The 17,684-nt window shown below is 47.1% G+C and overlaps 1 protein-coding gene across 4 annotated transcripts in view; it reads right to left on the bottom strand.

Moving 5' to 3' along the window:
- rapgef4a (Rap guanine nucleotide exchange factor 4a) overlaps positions 1 to 17,684 on the bottom strand; it is a 346,899-nt gene that overhangs the window by 267,651 nt on the left and 61,564 nt on the right. The gene's annotated exons all lie outside the window — the stretch shown is intronic.

A 17,684-nucleotide genomic window follows, 5' to 3' on the forward strand; every position in this document is an offset into this window, starting at 1 on the left:
CCAAAAATCAGAAACCCGCCAGCGGGAAAACAGTTTGGAAATTTCCCCTTACCATTTTCATGGCGGGCGAATGGTAGGTCGAGTTTCCTGGTGATCCATGGCAGCAAACCTGTTTGCATACATTACCATGCTCATTAAAAACACGACTCGCCAGAGTAACATAGCCCCTCCAAATCAAGCGCCATGTCAGAGGGAAATTAGACCGGTCTGATACACGTTTGGATATAAGTGGCATGCAGCTGTTGGCTCTCACTTTGCTTGTGACTTTGAGGTGAGTGCAACACTGAAAGCCTACCTGCAGCAGCGCCGCTCCGCATTCTGACCAAAGCCAGTGAGACGCTACTCTGGTGGGGGTGTAGGCTTGCACTCTCCACTGCTTTTCTCCGTTGCCTGGGACGGTGTTATCTGGGGGCTCAGGTTGGGCAGCAACCCAGGCAGAGAGCAGCATTACAACTGGGGTGGGGCGAGGTGGGGTGAGTGGGGTGGGGGAGTGGAATAGGAGGGAAGGAGATGCGCGGACAATGGGAAAATGTGGGGTTGTGGAAATGGAGGGGAAGGAGGGAAGGAGACACAGGGGACAATGGACAAAGGTGGGGTTGGGGGAGGGGGGTTGGGAAATGATGGCAGGCAGAGGGGAGCCCAAGGTTGGGAAGCTGAAGCTCAACATGAAAGACAGGAATGGAGACACAGTAGGGGTGGAATGGAAACAAAACTACACAAATTGTAGGGGAAGCACACAGACTCAGGAATATGAGGTGGGGCACGAGAGGGTAAAGCTTGCACAAAGACTCATGGAAATGAGGGAGGTGGACGAGATGGAGGTGACTCATGGGGAGATGGGAAAGGATTGCACATAAGGGAGGGGTTGCACAGAGACTCATGGAAGGGGGTGGGGAGGAGGGACAATGTATTGTCAGCAGTCAGGAAGGAACGGGAGAGCAAAAAGAAAGACAGTCATAGTCCCTGGTCTGGGGCCAAATGGTCAGGGTCTGAGAGTGAAGTCAGTCTTGGGGTTTAGAGCACCTAACAGCCAGAGTGAAGACAGTCTTGGGACTTAGGGAAACTAATAGTCAGCATGGCAGACTGAAGTCTGTCCTGGGGCTTTGCGGGCCATGCAATAGGGCCTTGCATGGCTCGCACGTTGTAGTCCAGGGAGAGAGGCAATGGCTGTGTGCTGAATTGGGATTATGTCACAGCTTGGTGTACAGGGTGTGGTCATGGTCTTAACGTTGATGGCCGTGGTTGTGTCTGCCTTAGTACTGGGCTGTAGATGTGATGGTCGGGGTTAGGGGAGGCATCTGCAGCCTGTAAAGGGGGAAAACATAACACAAAGGGGGCTATTCAAAACTTTCCTGGGGTGGGGGGTCTCCTCTGTATGTGTCTGTGCACACTGCCTTGAGATGGGGAGGGGTGAGTCCACAGTGTGCATTGGGACATCTTCAGTTATGGATTCAGGTGGGAGGGTTGGATTATCGGCCATAATGGTGATGGGATCCAGGGTTATTGGGGGAGCATGGAGAATAACAGGCAGCATCTCTATCTGCACACCATGGGGTTCCAAGATTGGAGGGACAGTAACAGACAGGGAGGGAGGGTCAAAGCTGGTCGCGTAGTAGAATCTGAGCACCACCATCTTGTCAAGTCAAAGTTATGATGCAGTGAGAAATCGAAACTGGGAAAGAATCTGGACGGGAGGGTTTGGAGTCAGTGTGGGAGGAGCTCAGGGCTGCACTAGGGGCCCCATTTCATGGGGCAGCCTCAAGCTGCTTGCACACAAAACACTGAAATTAAGTCAGAGCTGAGAGAGAAAAGTGGGAGATCTCCTTGAGAAGGTTCCATTGGAGTCATTGTCATTTTTAGCACTTTAAAGAGACTGCGGGAATCATTGGCCTCACAAAACAGTCGCTCCATTTCAGTATTAACACACAGGAATGTGAAAATTGGGAATGCAGGCAACCGTTAAGGAGGCACAGCTGCTGTATGTATGGCAGATTATCAATGAAAGCCTATAATGTGCATTCTCCAATTGGCATCCACAATGGGCCAAAGGGAATCCAGTCATAACTGATGTGCAAATGACCTTTCCTCAGTACACCACATCTGAGATCGGAGGAGTGAGTTTGGTAAGGGTGGCGCATGTCATTAATGTGTCCAAACCTTTTCCAACCTCTGTGGGATTGAGATGTTAAATGTCAGGGTTGGCATCTTGTTCACCTTGTTCTGTGAGTTTGGGCCTCAGCTACAAGGCTGTATCAGCGACAAAGCTAATAGCACAAATGCAGCTCAATTTCATAACAGTGGCTAGTTGTTTGCAAGTGAGAGCTTCACTATATTTCCCCATGATTCATTAATCTGTTATATTTATCATTCCACAGAGAGAGGGGGAGGAAACAATAATGGAGCCTGGGCTCAATGCTGCCTTCTTGATGTTGCTCATGAAATGGTGGAAGAGATGAAGGGCCCGGCACTGCCAAGTGAAGCTTAAGGAGGAGGCCCCGCCTTAGGCCCAGAGGATGAGGAGATTAGACCTGTACCACGGAGGCAACCCGCACAACCAAGGGTTTACTGAAGAAGGCTCTCCTACCTGCAGATGAGCGAGAGACAATGCCGTGCACATCTGCGCTTGTCCAGAGATCTGGTCGATCACATCTGCCACATTCTGCAGGATCTAACACCTCGTAGAGTGGGAGGACATCCCCTGCCTGTGGCCCTGTAGGTCACCACCGCACTCAATTTTTTTGCCTGTGGCTCGTTCCAGGGATCCACAGGGGACCTGTGCAGCATCTGGCAGGCCGCCACACATAGATGCATCAAGGATGTGACAGATGCCCTCTGCACAAGGCTCATCAATTTGTGAGGTTTACACTCAATAAAGATAGCCAAGCTGCTAGATTTAATGGTTTTGCAGTTATCTCAGGCTTCCCTAGAGCGCAGGGTGGATTCAACTGCACAAATATGTGGCCTCCATGGCATCAGCTCCTGATGTTCATCAACTGACAATGTTCAACTGCTGTGCAATCCTTGGAAGCACATCATGCATGTCTGTGCCAGGTACCCTGGGAGTTCCCATGACTCATACATCTTGAGTCACTCCCAGGTGCCTCACATATTCAAAGGCCCTGAACGTGTATTGGGCTGGCTTCTTGGAGATAAGGGGTGCCCGCTCAAACGATGGCTCATGACGCCCTTGCGTTGTCCTCAGTGTGCCATGGAGGAGAGGTACAATGAAACACATAGCTCCAAATGATCCATAATCGAGCAGACCGGTGGCATACTAAAGGTGCACTTTTGATGTTTGGACCGCTCAGATGGGGCTCTGCAGTACTCTCCTGACAGGGTCTCCCACAAAGTAGTGGTCCCTTCACAACCTGGCGTTTCAAATGGGGGGAGCCCTTGCCAGACAGAGAAATGGAGGAAGCCTCAGACGATGAAGAGCAGGAGAACCAGGAACATGAAGAGGGAGTTGAGGGTCAGCTTTCACATCATGATGTCATCAAAGAAGCACAACGTGGATGACGTGCCCATGACACATTGCTAGTCACAAGATTCCAGGAGGAGTAAGGGAGACGGCCACATTCCTCCTGTCCTTACTGCCATGCCATTGCACTGAAAAGGAGTTACAACCAGTCACATCGACAGCAAGTTCCACATTCGGACTTGCACCTTCAAACCTCAAGGTTCACCAGGCCATGATCTTGGGAAAGGTCAGCGGTGAACCCTCTTTGCATTCGCTCTGAGAAGCGAAAGTCGACACAACAGCTGCATCAAAGAGCTTGACGTAGTCGTTGCCACCTGAATGAGAAATTACAGCGGACAGTGAGATGAGCGCATGGTTGAAGATATCCCCATCTCCCCAGCTTTTGTGCTTTGGCACTACCACTTAGGAGAGACAACTGCAGCTATCCTTTCGGGCTGCTGAGCAGCCCTCGCACAATGTTGTCTCACAAGCAGTAAGGGTTATAACTTCATTGAGCACTCACTCCCAATAAAGATTTTGACACACATCCCTGACATCACACAAGGGTCCGGTAACTATCTTGACTGAGGTTAACATCACATGAATGTGAGTCTCACAAAGGGAGGCGATCACTGAGTGGGATGATGGCTCACCCTCTCACTAAGAGGGCATATATACAAATATGCACGATGCCTTCAAATGACCAAACCTTTCTCAGCGACATCACATGTATTTATAAAAGTGCATGATTTTTACAGCGATAGAACATCTGTGACCCAGAAGTGGTGTTCATCGTTCTTAATTTTCCTAACCCACCGTTACACCTGGGTGCAGCCCGACATCTGCAGCAGAGGTGGAGGCAACCTGCTGGCTGCTACGCCCTGTTGTCCATGATGACCTTGGCGAACATCCTCTAGTGGCCCGGGGCCTGAAGGGTCTCATGCTCAGGAGCAGATGCACCCTCCTCGGCCTTTCCAGCTGGAGTTGAGGAGGTCACAGGCAGAGGGGATTCTGAACAGCTGGACACCCTTGGAGTGTCCTGTATGGAGGCCCCCAGGGTGTCCGGTTGACACTCATCCTCCCTGTGGGTGCCCAAGTGCCCCTTCCTGACTCCTTGAGGAGAAGGGCACCTGGAATGAAATCAAGGTGCCCCGCCCCCCTCTCGCCCAGCCACTGATGGATCCCACCGATATCTGTAGCCATGGAGTGCAGCTCCAAGCGCAAATCCGGCAAAGCCTGCTAGACCAAGACCTCCAAGGTGGCTGCCACCCTTCCCACGGTGACCTCGAGGGGCCACAAGATCAGACAGAATGCAGACAGATCTTTCGGTCTAGTCTGCTGAGTGACTCTCGTATCTCTCCCTGATGTTCCACTTGCTGTCATTGCATCTCCAGCGTGTCTCGGTTGCCACTCGCAGAGGCGCATCACCTGACTTGGACTCAACAGGTGCTTGATCTCCAGCAGTTCTCCGAGTTAGAGAGGCCTGGGCTGTCGCTGCCTCCAACTACTATGGAGACATGTCAGTGAGGTGTTCTCCAGAAAGTGACTCTGAGCCTAATCTAGAACCATGACCCACCAGGGTGTGTCTCCACTGAGGTGGAGCGTGCAGGTGAACCCAATGACGGACCTTCCTTGAATGGCTCCTCAGCATCTTCCTCTGAAGTGGGCTGGGGGCTGGTACTTATGTTGGCCCTCCTCCTCTGCCTGGGTTTGCTGGTGTGCGTAAGAGGGAGAAGACAGATTTAGTTCATGAGCAGGCATAATACATATTTGCCTGTCACTCACTGTGAATGTCAGGATGTGATCAACTCTGGTAGGTCTCATTCTTACTAGGTTGCTAGGAAAAGCTGATCTCACCTTCCCCACAGGAGCGATCCCTATCCTCCCCAGCCAGCTCAGTGGCATCCTACTCAAATTTGGTGAGCTCTGTTATGTTGGCTCTCCATCCTCCCGTCTGGAATCTGTCCCTCCTGTTGTGAGCAAGCTTGGCCTGCATGAGGACAAAGGGATGGAATGTGATGAGAAGAGATGGAGCCAGAGATTGGGAAACATGCTTGTTTGCATCCATCTCTATAGGTCTCCTCAAGATAGTTGAGCTGGAGAGAGTGAAATGTGTGTGTTCGGGTGGTGCTTAAATATGGTGCCCGGACCTTCGACTCCATTAGGTATTGACTGGGCGGACGAATCAGTTCCTGACCCGCCATGTGATTCAGAGAGATATTCACCTGTGCATAATTAATGAGCTTCCGAGCACAAAATCGGGCACGATTTCCCACCACTCTGACCAGCTGGAAATGCGCTGCGGAACCCGCCTGCCACTGCACTTAGTTTCAAAAGTGGACAATTCCGTACATAGTGTCTACTAAAGCAAGCAGCTGGCATTGTTCAGGGCCTGAAATATCTATTGGGTGGAATTTTCCACTCAGTGCAGTGACAGGTGGTTTCGGCAGCACCCACCCCACTGGCTGGAATGACGGGAAGTCGTGCCTGATTTTGCACTTGGAGCCTCATTAATTATGCAAAAGCATGTATCGGTCTGAATCCCCGGCGGGTCGGAGGTTGATTCGTGCTCATTAATTGAAACTCGATTTTCTAGGCACCAGCAGAGGCCCTGAAGCCAGTCCAGCACCAGTGCGAGCCCACAGACTTCATCTGAGGAGGAAGATCTGGAAGAGCTGTCACAGCGCTCGCACGCACCCTCCACTAGCTCAGACACACACGTCGGTGGGGCACATATGTAGATTAGGCTCGGGCTCACTGTCCAGAGAACACCTCACTGACACATCTCCACAGCAACCCGAGGCAGGGACAGCCCAAGTCTCCAGCACTCGGAGGGCTGCTGGAGATCAGCCACCCACTCGGTCCAAGTCAGATGATGAGCCTCTGGAAGCGGTTGCCAAATCAATGCTGGAAATGCAATGACAGGTACCAGAACATCAGGCAGAGATTTTACAGTCACTCAGCAGTTTAGGGTGAACGATGGAGGGGTCTGTTCGCATTCTGTCTGATATTGTGGTTCCAACATGCGAGTGCCTCGAGGTCACCATAGGAAGGCTGGTGACCACCATGGAGACCTTGGTTCAGCAGGTCTTGCTGGATTTGCGCTCAGCCCTGCACTCCATGGCCACACACCCTGGTGGGCATGAGAACAAGGCATCCTGATCCCCCTCCAGGTGCACCCTCTCCTGCAGGAGTCAGGGCAGGGCCCTCGGGCACCTACAGGCAGGATGAACGTCAGCCGGACAACCCAGGGGCCTCCTCTCAGGACACTACAAGGGTGTGCAGCCACTCATAGCCCCCCACTGCCCGTGACCCCCATCCACTCCAGCTTCTCAGGCCGCCGAGGGCACTTCAGTCTGTGAGCAGGTGACCCTTATCAGGCCAGGGCCCTCGAGGCCTCGGGCCACCAGAGGACGTCCGCCAAGGTCATCACAGACATCAGGACCTAGCAGTCAGCAGGCTGCCTCCACCTCTGCTGCGGAGGTCGGGGCTGCACCCAGGCGTAGCGGTAAAGTTTGGAAAGTTAAGAGAAATTGATGTCATTTTTGGGCCACGGGTGTGCTAGACATGTAAACAAATTGCATTTTTGTTAATACATTTGATGGTTATGTTTCTGTCAAGGGCCTGAAGGTGTTGTGATTTTGTACTTTGGAATCCTCTTATTTCAAGGTTTAGCCTCCCCCTCACTCAGAGATAGTGACCCACTGTGAGATCCACATTCCTGTAATGTCAACATCAGTTGAACTAGTATCCACACCCCTTGTGTGATGTCAGGGAGATGCGTTTAAATCTTTATTTTAAGTGTGTGATGTAAGCCTTTCTAACCCTTCTTCCTCAAGGAACACCATTGAGTGAGGGCAGCTCATCTGCATTGATATTCTAGAGGCATTTGTGTCTCCTCGGTGGTAGTGGCAGAAGAAAAGACATACACGGGAGGAGGAGATCCCGAGGCATGTCCACATCTCAGTCGCAGCAGTGTTTACATCATTAGATGGAGGTGAAGGCTTCAAGTCTTCTCTCGCATCTTTCTTGTTCCTAAGTGGGCTCTAAGTTCCCGGAGTGAGCTTACTCACAGAGCCCCATGGACCGAAGCAAAGATCATGGCCTGGCGATCTATGAGGCATGTGTGAATGTGGGACTCATTCTTGCTGCAAGTGGGTGGACATGCCCTGAGTTAAAAGAAGATGGCATTGAGGGCTCAGAGAGACGTGGCCATATTCCCTCACTTGACTTTACTCTTCCTGGAACCTGTCAGCATTTAACGTATCATGGCCACATCTCCCATGTCTTCCTTCCTCCATGGTGAGATCGCGCTCATACTGACCCTCAGCAGCCTCCTGAGGTTCCTGGGCCTCCGAATCTTCAATCCAATGAGCACTCATCCTCTTCCAAGTCATTCTCTGGCAGGGCGTCACCTCTTTGCATTGCCATTGCATTGTGCAGGGGGCAACACACTACGATGATGCGGGAAACCGTGTCGGGAGTGTGTTGTAGGGAGCCAACTGAGTGGTCCAAGCATCTGAAACGCATCTTCAGAAGCCCTGTGGTCTGGTCTATAAGGGAGAGTATGGAGCTGTGAGCAGCGTTGTACCTCTCCTCAGAGCGACTCTGTGGGCAACGCAATGGTGTCATCAGCCAGCATTTCAGTGGTACCCCTTATCCCCAAGCAGCCATCCCTGCAGACATAATGGCCCCTTGAAAATCTCAGGCACCTGGGAGTGACTCAGGATGTAGTAGTCATGGCAACTCCCAGCTTACTGTGTACAAACATGCAGTATGTGCTTCCGGCGATCACACACCCGTTGTACATTGATGGAATGATAGCCTTTGCAGTTTAGAAACATTAGGTCCTGCTGCCATGGAGCCACATGGGTGCAGTCTATTGCACCCTGCACTCTTGGGAAGCCCGAGATGGCGGTGAAGCTGGTGAATCTCGCAGCCTGGCTATCTTCGTCCAGAGCAAACCTGGCATCATGATGGGTCTTCCTGTAAAGGGCATCTGTGACCTCCTTTATGCATCGATGTGTTGCAGACTGAGAGAAGCCACACAGGTCGCCTGTTGATCCTTGGAAAGACCCAGAGGCCAAGAAATTGAGCACAGCGGTCACCTTCAAAGCCACTGGCAAAGGATGCCCTCCAACTCCATGTGGTGTCAGGTCTTCATGAAGGATGTGGCACGTGGTGTACCAGCGCTTGGGACAAGCCCAGGCAGACACAGCATTGCCTCTCACTCATTTGTAAATAGGAGACTCTTGGACAATAAAACCTAGGTCCGGTGAGTCACCCCTGTTGTCTGGGTCTCTCCTCCTGACCCTCCTGTTCATGCTCTGGCTCCGCTTGACCTTGTCCCTCCTGCTGGAGCTGCGCACTGAGTCGTTTCTCCCTCCTTCGCCTCTTCCATTACATTAGGACCCTGATAAAGGCAGCATTGAGCCCTGGATCCATATCTGCTTTTGCCTTCTCTCTGAAAGGAAACATTGAAGACATTAATGATTCAAGGGGCAAGAAAGCGAAGCTCAAAAGATGACACATTTGGAGAGTGTAAGGGCCCATAGATTTTTCCTGCCCTACTTGCATGGTGGCTGGCGCCACCTTGTCCCTGAGACACTAGCACAAGCATCGAGGTGACCAAGATGTCATCGCAAATATGTAACATCTTGAGCCTGGTGTGAGATGCTAAAGTTTAGTGAGATGAGTGACCCAACCTAGCTCTGTGCTCCAGTCTCTGATGTGGCAAATTAATGACCAATCATTTACTCATGGTCAATGAGTGGATGCCCTTTGGCCCATTAGGAGTGTCAATTCTGGTGAACATGTGACAGGCCTTCATTGTTGGAATGCCATATATGATACAGCTGTGCCTCCTTCACTATTACCTGCATTCCCAAATTCTAATTCCTATGTGTTATTCTTGTGGTGCAGTGACTGTGATGTGCAGCCACTGAGTTCTGAGTAGCCTTTAACAGTCCTAATGAAGCCATTGGCTTTCAGTGGCTTTCATCACAAGGAGGTACTCCGCTTTTCTTTCTAAGCAGACTCTTGCTCACTCTTGTGGCAACAAGAGGTTAGAGGGCTACCCTAGCAAGGCCCCCATTGTGTTCACCCTTCCCTCTCACTGCCATTCCACCGCCTTCCCTCCCCATTGTGTTCGTCAACCCAACCCACGTCTCACAGCCCACCCCCGGTTGAAGTACTAATCTCTGAAAATGGAGGCCTACATGAGTATCACAGCACAGTGGTGTTCTTCAGGACAGTGAAAGCAAAGAGAAGGAGCAGTCCAACCCTACAGCCCCAACAGAGTTCATCACAAGAAGATCGGCACACCACTATGGCAGGTTTATTCCACTCACCTCGGAGTTACTGGCGAACTGAGGTCCGACTTGTACACACTATCCCTTTTCAAAATGATTTGAGGCTGATGTATTTTCCCACTGGTGGGACGCAAGATTGGAAGGCGTGGCAAGATTCTGGCGAGCAGCCGTTTTAATGAGCCATGACATGCTAATGAATGCAAATGGCGCTCGTGCCGCTAATCGGTGGGATAACCGACCTGCCATGAACACACCATCGGGAGAATTGTGACTTGTTTTTACGATGGCAGATTTGCGACTTTTTGCCTCCCGCTGGATTCTCCGCTCCCGCCCGCCACGAAACCCACCTCGGGCGGGATGGGAAAATTCCAGCCATTGAGTTGTAAGCCTAGCTCCAAATACTGAAACGGGAACAGGAACCTTCTAACAGAGAACAGGAGTGGTGAGATGGGGCATGGACTGTTGATCTAGTGTATAAAGCGCAACTTTAGAAGGAAACCTCACCAAGGATGAGTTTGTGACTGAATTCTTTCAAACCAGGCAGAAGTAAACCACTGAACCTAAAATAGTTCATTCATCCTGAAAAATCACATTGCAACTATTGGTTTATTTGTCCATCACAACATTTTCTTGTACCAAAATGCAGATTATTTCATTAAAAATCTGTAGTAATTTTTCTTTTTCATCCTAATTTATATTTTTGAATATTTCTGGTACATGCTAAGTTCTAGGGTGATAGAACAGAGGAATGGAAACTTCTCGGCATTGAGCACCTAAAACTATGTGCGCAATCTTCAAAATGCTCTTCCCCAACTCTTGTCTTATCCCTAATCTCAAAAGAATACTGCTCTTGGAATAGACAAAACTCAACTTTGCTCTACTCTCCAGCTCTTTAATTTAAATTATACCAGTGAGCAAAGAATTTGCTAATTCAGGGATCAGCTAGAATGTCCTTCAGTATTAAGTGTGTGGAAAAGGGCAGGCGTGGGCATTTTAAAGCATGCTGTGGATTACAATTACACTGCAATTGAGGAGAGAAGCTGACTGGGGACACTACGCTCAACAGTAATCACTTAATTTAACACAAGTCATGCCATACAAATCACCTGCCCTGTACATTTTTATTCCCATGGATAAATTGAAAATAATTAGAAATATTAATGTTCTGTCATATTTCACTCCCAGCACCATTTCTGTTACATTAGATGGCATCATTTTTGCAAACTAATATTTTCCCATTAGCAGTGAAACTATGGCCTTCACCACTGACCTCACAGAAAGTGTGCTTTACATTCGGATTTTGTGGTGGTAATGATGGTTAAACTGTCAGCATTCACCATCATCACTTTGTGAAACTGACAGCAACTGCTAGCGATCTTTGTGGCTTTGGTTTCACCTTCCCCCATGTTAATTTTATCCTTGCACCAATCATAGGGAATTTCCAGCATCTAGCAACAGCGCTGTTACTGGCAAACCAACCAATTGAAGGATTCTCACAGACAGCAAACATAGGAACATAGAAGTTAGGAGCAGGAGTAGGCCATTCGGCTCTTCGAGCCTGCTTCACCCTTTCATTAGATCATGGCTGATCTGATTGTGGTCTGAACTCCTGCCTGACCCCCATAACCCTTTACTCCCATGTCTATCAAAAATCCAACTCATCAGTTTTGAATAAATTCAATGACCCAGCCTCCACTGCTTTCTGTGGAAGAGAATTCCACAGATTAATGACCCTCAGAGAAAAAATCCTCCTCAACCCCATCCTAAAAGGGAGAACTCTTATTTTTAAACTGTTTCCCCTAGTTCTAGTCTCTTTCACAAGAGGAAACATCCTCCCAGTATCCACCCTATCAAGTTCCCTCATTATTCTAAACTCCAATGGATATAGGCCCAGCCTGTTCAACCTTTCTTCATAAGATAAGCCCTTCATCCCAGGAAGAAGTCAAGCGAACCTTCTCTGAACTGCTTCTAATGCAATAATATCCTTTTTCAAATAAGGAGGCAAAAATTACAGTACTCTGGATGTGGTCTCACCAAGGTCCTGAACAGCTACACTAAAACTTCCCTACTTTACATTCCTTTCCCCTTTCAATAAATGCCAACATCCTTAATAATAGATTCTAGCAATTTCCCTATGACAGGTGTTAGGCTAACTGGTTTCTTGCTTTCTGTCTCCCTCCTTTTTTGAATAAAGGTGTTACATTTGCTACTTTCCAATCCACTGGGACCTTTCTGAAATCTAAAGACATTTGGAAGATTATAACCAGTGTCTCTATTATCACTGCAGCCACTTCTTTTAAGACCCTATGATGCAAGCCATCAGATCCTGGGGACTTATCAGTCTTTAGGTCTAATCGTTTTCCCAGTACCTTTTCCCTAGATCTGGTGATTGATTTATGTTTCTCCCTATCTTTCACTTCTTGATTTTCAAGTATCTTTGGGGAGTTTTCTAAGGCCAGGATTTTCCCATCGGCGAGTGAGGGGCGGGGTCCGCTCACCGACGCATAAAATGACGCGCGGTGACGTCGGGCGGAACTCCCGACATCACCGCGCCCCATTTAAATTTTCAGGTAGGCGGGGGTTCAACATATCAGCTGTGTGGCTGCTGACCTGTCAATGGCCAATTGAGGCCATTGACAGAGTCATTAAAGTAATTAATGGACCTGCCCGTCCAACCTTAAGGTTGGCGGGCAGGCCAGGAGTCCCGGCGGGAAGTAGAAAAAGCATGAAATCTCATCCATGGGCGGGATAAGGTTTCATGTAGATTTTTAAAAATTTAATTGAAGTGTTTTTAAAAGTTATGGACATGTCCCAACTCATGTGACAGTGTCACATGAGGGGACATGTCAGGGAATTATTTTTTTTCTATTTTTAATATTTTTTAATGTACAGCCGATCTCCCAGAGGCGGCACTTCAGAGGGATGAGTGCACCCTTTCATGCGCTTGCGCGAAAGAGCACACTCTCAGGTTTAGGGATTCCCCCCCGACCGCACAGGGAGCGCATAGCGCTTCAGTGCAGACGTCACGCTGGGCGGGCCTTAATTGGCCTGCCCACGTAAAATGGCGGCGCGCCCACTCTTCAACTTCTCCCCCGACAGGGGGAAAATTCTGCCCTAAGCCTTCCACAGCAAAGGCAGAAACAAAGTGCCTGTTCAACACCTCTGCCATTTCCTTGTTTTCCATTAATAATTTCCAGATGCACTCTCTAGAGGACCGATGCTCATTTTAGTTACTCTTTTCCTATTTAAATACTTACAGAAACTCTTACTGTCAGTTATTATATTTCTAGCTAGCTTTCTCTCATACTCTAATTTCTCCCCTTTTATTTTTTTAAAATCATTCTTTGCTGGTTCTTAAAATCTGTCCCATCTTCTGACCTAACATTAATCTTTGCAGATTTGTACACTGTTTCTCTCAAATTGATTCTATCCTTAACTTCCCTATCTAACCATAAATGATGCACCCTTCTCCTAGAGTCTTTCTTTCTCACTGGGATAAATCTTTGTTGAGAGTTATTAAATATTCCCTTAAAAGTCGGCCACTGCATCGTTACTGTCCTATCTTTTAACCTAGTTTCCCAGTCCACTTTAGCCATCTCTATCTTCATACCCTTATTACCTTCATTTAGATTTAAAACACTAGTCTTAGACCCACACTTCTCACCTTAAAATTAAATGTGAAATTCTATTATGTTATGAAGGCTGTTGCTAGAGGCTCCTTTCCCATGAGGTTATTGATTAATCCTGTCTCATTGCACATTGCTAATCTAGAATAGTGTGGGGCAAAATTTTTCATCCTGTGGGCGGGCGCATGCCCGAATGGAACAAGAGCGAAATAGTGCGCAATGATGTTGGGCGAGCGTCCCGACGTCATCGCGCACTCTCACAATGTTTCGGTTGGCTGGTGCATGCGAAAGGCGGCAGCACGCCCACCAACAATTAAGAGACCTATTAAGGCCCTTAAGCAAGCAATTAAGTTGTTTTTTTCACCGCCCGCTCAACCATTCGGTTGGTGGGCAAGCGAATAAGCCATGTGGCTTTTGCATTTTTAACGAAACCTCATTCACGGGCGGAATGAGGTTTCCGACGGTTACGAAAAAAAAAACAAGAAAAAATTTTTAACATCATTTTTCAAATGTCCCTCTTTATGAGACTGAGTCCATATGGGGACATGTTTATATCATTTGTGAAAAATTTATTTTTGTACTTAAAAATCTTCAGCAATCTGAGGCAGCTCTGTGCCTTCAGGGAGCTTTCAGTGCGTGCTCCCCCACATGTGTGCACAGTTCAGCACTTGCACTCCTCCCGCCCCCACCCCAGCAGCACCGAGGCTCTTAGCGTGCATTTGGCCAGCCAGTGTGAAATCGCGGTCGGAGCACGATCGCAGGCGGCAGTCAGTCTCATGCCGTTCCTGGGCCCGCCCGCCGCACCCGCCCAATGAGGGGAAAATCTGGAAATCATGGAAAATCCATGATCTCTGGTTGGTGCTAGAATGTACTGTTCCAAGAACTTGTCCCAAATACACACTATGAACTAATTTTCCAGACTACCTTTGCCAATCTGATTCACCCAATCTACATGTAGATTAAAGTCAACCATTATTATTGTGGTACCTTTCTTACACACCACATCTATTTTTTATTCTTTACGCTGTCCTATAGTGTAACTACTGTTGGGGCGGGGTGGTCTATAAACTACTTCCATAAGAGATCTCTTGCCTTTTCCATTTCTTATCTCTACCCAAACTGATTCTACAAGCTAGGAGCTTAAAAAGTACCAGTTATCTTTAACTTTTTAAACAGTTTACAGAGAACACAATGGTTGGGTTATACACATAGGCTTAAGATAGAAGCTGAAATATCATAAACAAACAATTATTTTTTTTAATTCATGTAATTCTTTATCATAATGGAGAAATTTTACATTACACAAATATATTCGGGGAAGGTTCCATTAGATTGGAAAATAGTGAATGTTAACTCCTTTATTCAAAAAGGGAGGGAGAGAGAAAGCAGGAAACTACAGGTCAGTTAATTTAACATCTGTCTTAGGGAAAATGTTAGAAGCTATTATTAAAGACGTTATAGCAGGGCTAGTGAAAAAATTCAAGGTAATCAGGCAGGATCAACATGGTTTTGTGAGAGGAAAATCATATTTAACCAACTTATTGGAGTTCTTTGAAGAAGCAACGTGTGCTGTGGATGAAGGGGAACCAGTACTAAGTACTAGTACTTAGATTTCCAGAAGGCATTTGATAAGGTGCCAAATCAATAGTTATTGCGAAAAATAAAAGCTCATGATGTAGGGGGCAACATATTGGCATGGATAGAAGATTGGCTAGCTAACAGGAAATAGAGAATAGACATAAATGGGTGCTTTTCAGGTTGGCAAGATGTAATAAGTGGTGTGCCACAGGGATCAGTGCTGGAGCCTCAACTTTTTACAATTTATATAAATTACTTGGATCAAAGGACCAAAGGTATGGTTGCTAAATTTGCTGATGACAAGTAGGAAAGTAAGTTGTGAAGAGGACATTTGTAGGCTACAATGGCAATATTGATCGCTTAAGTGAGTGGGCAAAGATCTGGCAAATGGAATGCAATGTAGGGAAATGTGAAATTGTCCATTTTGTCAGGAAGAATAAAAAAGAAGCATATTATCTAAATGGCAAGAGATTGCAGAGCTCGGAGATGCAGAGGGGTATGGATGTCCTAGTACATGAATTACAGAAAGATTAGTATGCAGGTGCAGGTATGAAGGGTCTTGACAGGGTGGATGTGGAAAGAATATTTCCTCTTGTGGGAGAATCTAGAATTAGAGGTACTGTTTTAAAATTAGGGGTCACCATTATAGAACAGAGATGAGCAGAAATTGTTTCTCTCAGAGGCTCTTGAGTCTTTGAAACTCCCTTCCTCAAAAACCTTATCAATGTGATCCACCATTCTTTCCAAAGTGAAGTATATGTCTGAGATCAGAGTAAGAATGATTGCCTTTATTATTTATTATTGAGAGAAAGTCAGCTGAATGGTTTCAATTTTTAAAAAAAATATTTTAATGCAAGATATAAAAAGGAACTGTAAAGCAGAGAAGCTTATGGGAGGAAAATAAGCAAGTTACCCAAAGTACGATGCTAACAACTTATCCCTTGCATCTGTGACCACAGAGTGATGTGGTGCCGTTCTTCCTCTGCTTCCAGCATTTGCTTAAGTTTTCCTCATTAGTTGATGATGTTGCTGTACCTGCACTGAATTCAATTCTCTATGTACTGGCAGGTGGTGCAAAATGCAGAACACTACATTAATGCAGGAGAATCTCTCTGATGGATAATGTCAGAAATTCCCAGACCAATCCAGATACATAAACCTCTGTTTTGAGAGTTCTCTAGAATGCTCAGTTACCATACTCTGGTCCCATGGCTCTCGTTGTATCAGTTCAGGCATGTGAAGGAATGTCATCAGCCATATTTGGAGAGTCCCAGGCAGCCACCCTCTAACATTCCTGGAAGGATGGAATAGTGCAGGTTGAAGAGTTTGCAACAGCTCCCTGGAAGCCTGGTACAGTTGATCCTGTTGTGGTGATCACATGTAATCAAGTGAAATCCCTTCCTATTGCAGAGACCTTCAATTGGTCTTCTGATACTTTGATGGCTACACAAGTGCCAACTACAACTCTGTGCACGAGGAAAGCCAGCAACTGCTGCAAATCCCTGAACTCTATCAGTTTAACCGTTGATGTCCATAGGGAAGGTGATATTGATTGACCCTGGCAAATAAGGCATTAGTAATCTGATTGATGCCTTGTGTACTGCAGACTGGCAGATGTCCTCTGTAGCACCCTGATATGAGCCTGAGAATAAGCAATTAAAGGTGGTGGTGACTTTCACAGTCACTGAAAAATTACAGCCACTTGGACAAGCAAGACTTCTTGCAGGAAGCTACCCAAATCTGTGACAGCCTGCCTGAAGAAGTACAGTCTACTCGTGCCTACTGCTCCTCAAACTGGCCTAGAAAACTCACTGTTGGCCTTTAAAATCTGTGGACAGGGTATGATCTTCTATGGCCTCCTCACCTGCTTTTAGCAGATCCAACTGCTATCTCCCTGGTTGTTAAGCCTATTGTTAATGTCGCTCCTCTTCCATCCTCCAAATCAATGCAGCAAGAAGGACCTGCATCATAAGCTCTGAGCACTTACTGAGACTAAGTATTCTCCTCGTTCACGTCTGGAGAAGGATGAAAGTTATCAATTTCCTTGTGGAAAGGAGGAACAGTTAGATAGGGCACAGAATATTTCCAGGTTTCAGGTGTCAATTAGCTGGTAACTCCTCAGGCAAAGCTCCCTTAGACAAGGCTCCAGCAATAGCAGGTCCATTTCATGACACTGTACCGAGAAGGATAATAATACTTTTATCTCCATTTTCTCCCCTCACTGAAGCAGCACATGTGACAACATAGTAAGATAGGCACTAAAATAAACATATCTTACAAAGTCACCAATGTACACATGATGATGGAGGCTAGAAATATTTTATTACATAAACCTAAAAATAGTTTGAGTGCTTAATTACTCTTTAGTGTAGACAGGTTTGTTGGGAAGGGCCATATTAAAATAATAGCTGACAGTAAGTGGTGTTCAGGTACAAGAGATGAAAAACGCATATTGTTTCTAGGAATATTGGGTAATGTTTATTTTGTCTTCAATATGTGTGTATGATCCAGCTCAGGGAATTACTGGAAACAGTTATTAATGACACACGTTGCACCAATTTTCCAGGCCACATTGTAACTTTGTCCGTTTCCTCATCCTTTTCCTCTGCTATAGGCCTCCTCTTCATTCTGCATGCATGTATACTCCTCTTTGTGTTGCAAAGTTATGCAATACTCAAGAGGCCATGATTCTTTTTGACAGTTCTGCTGGGC

This window comes from Cetorhinus maximus, chromosome 11 (genome assembly GCF_964194155.1).
Source record: "Cetorhinus maximus chromosome 11, sCetMax3.hap1.1, whole genome shotgun sequence".
Lineage (NCBI taxonomy): Eukaryota > Metazoa > Chordata > Chondrichthyes > Lamniformes > Cetorhinidae > Cetorhinus > Cetorhinus maximus.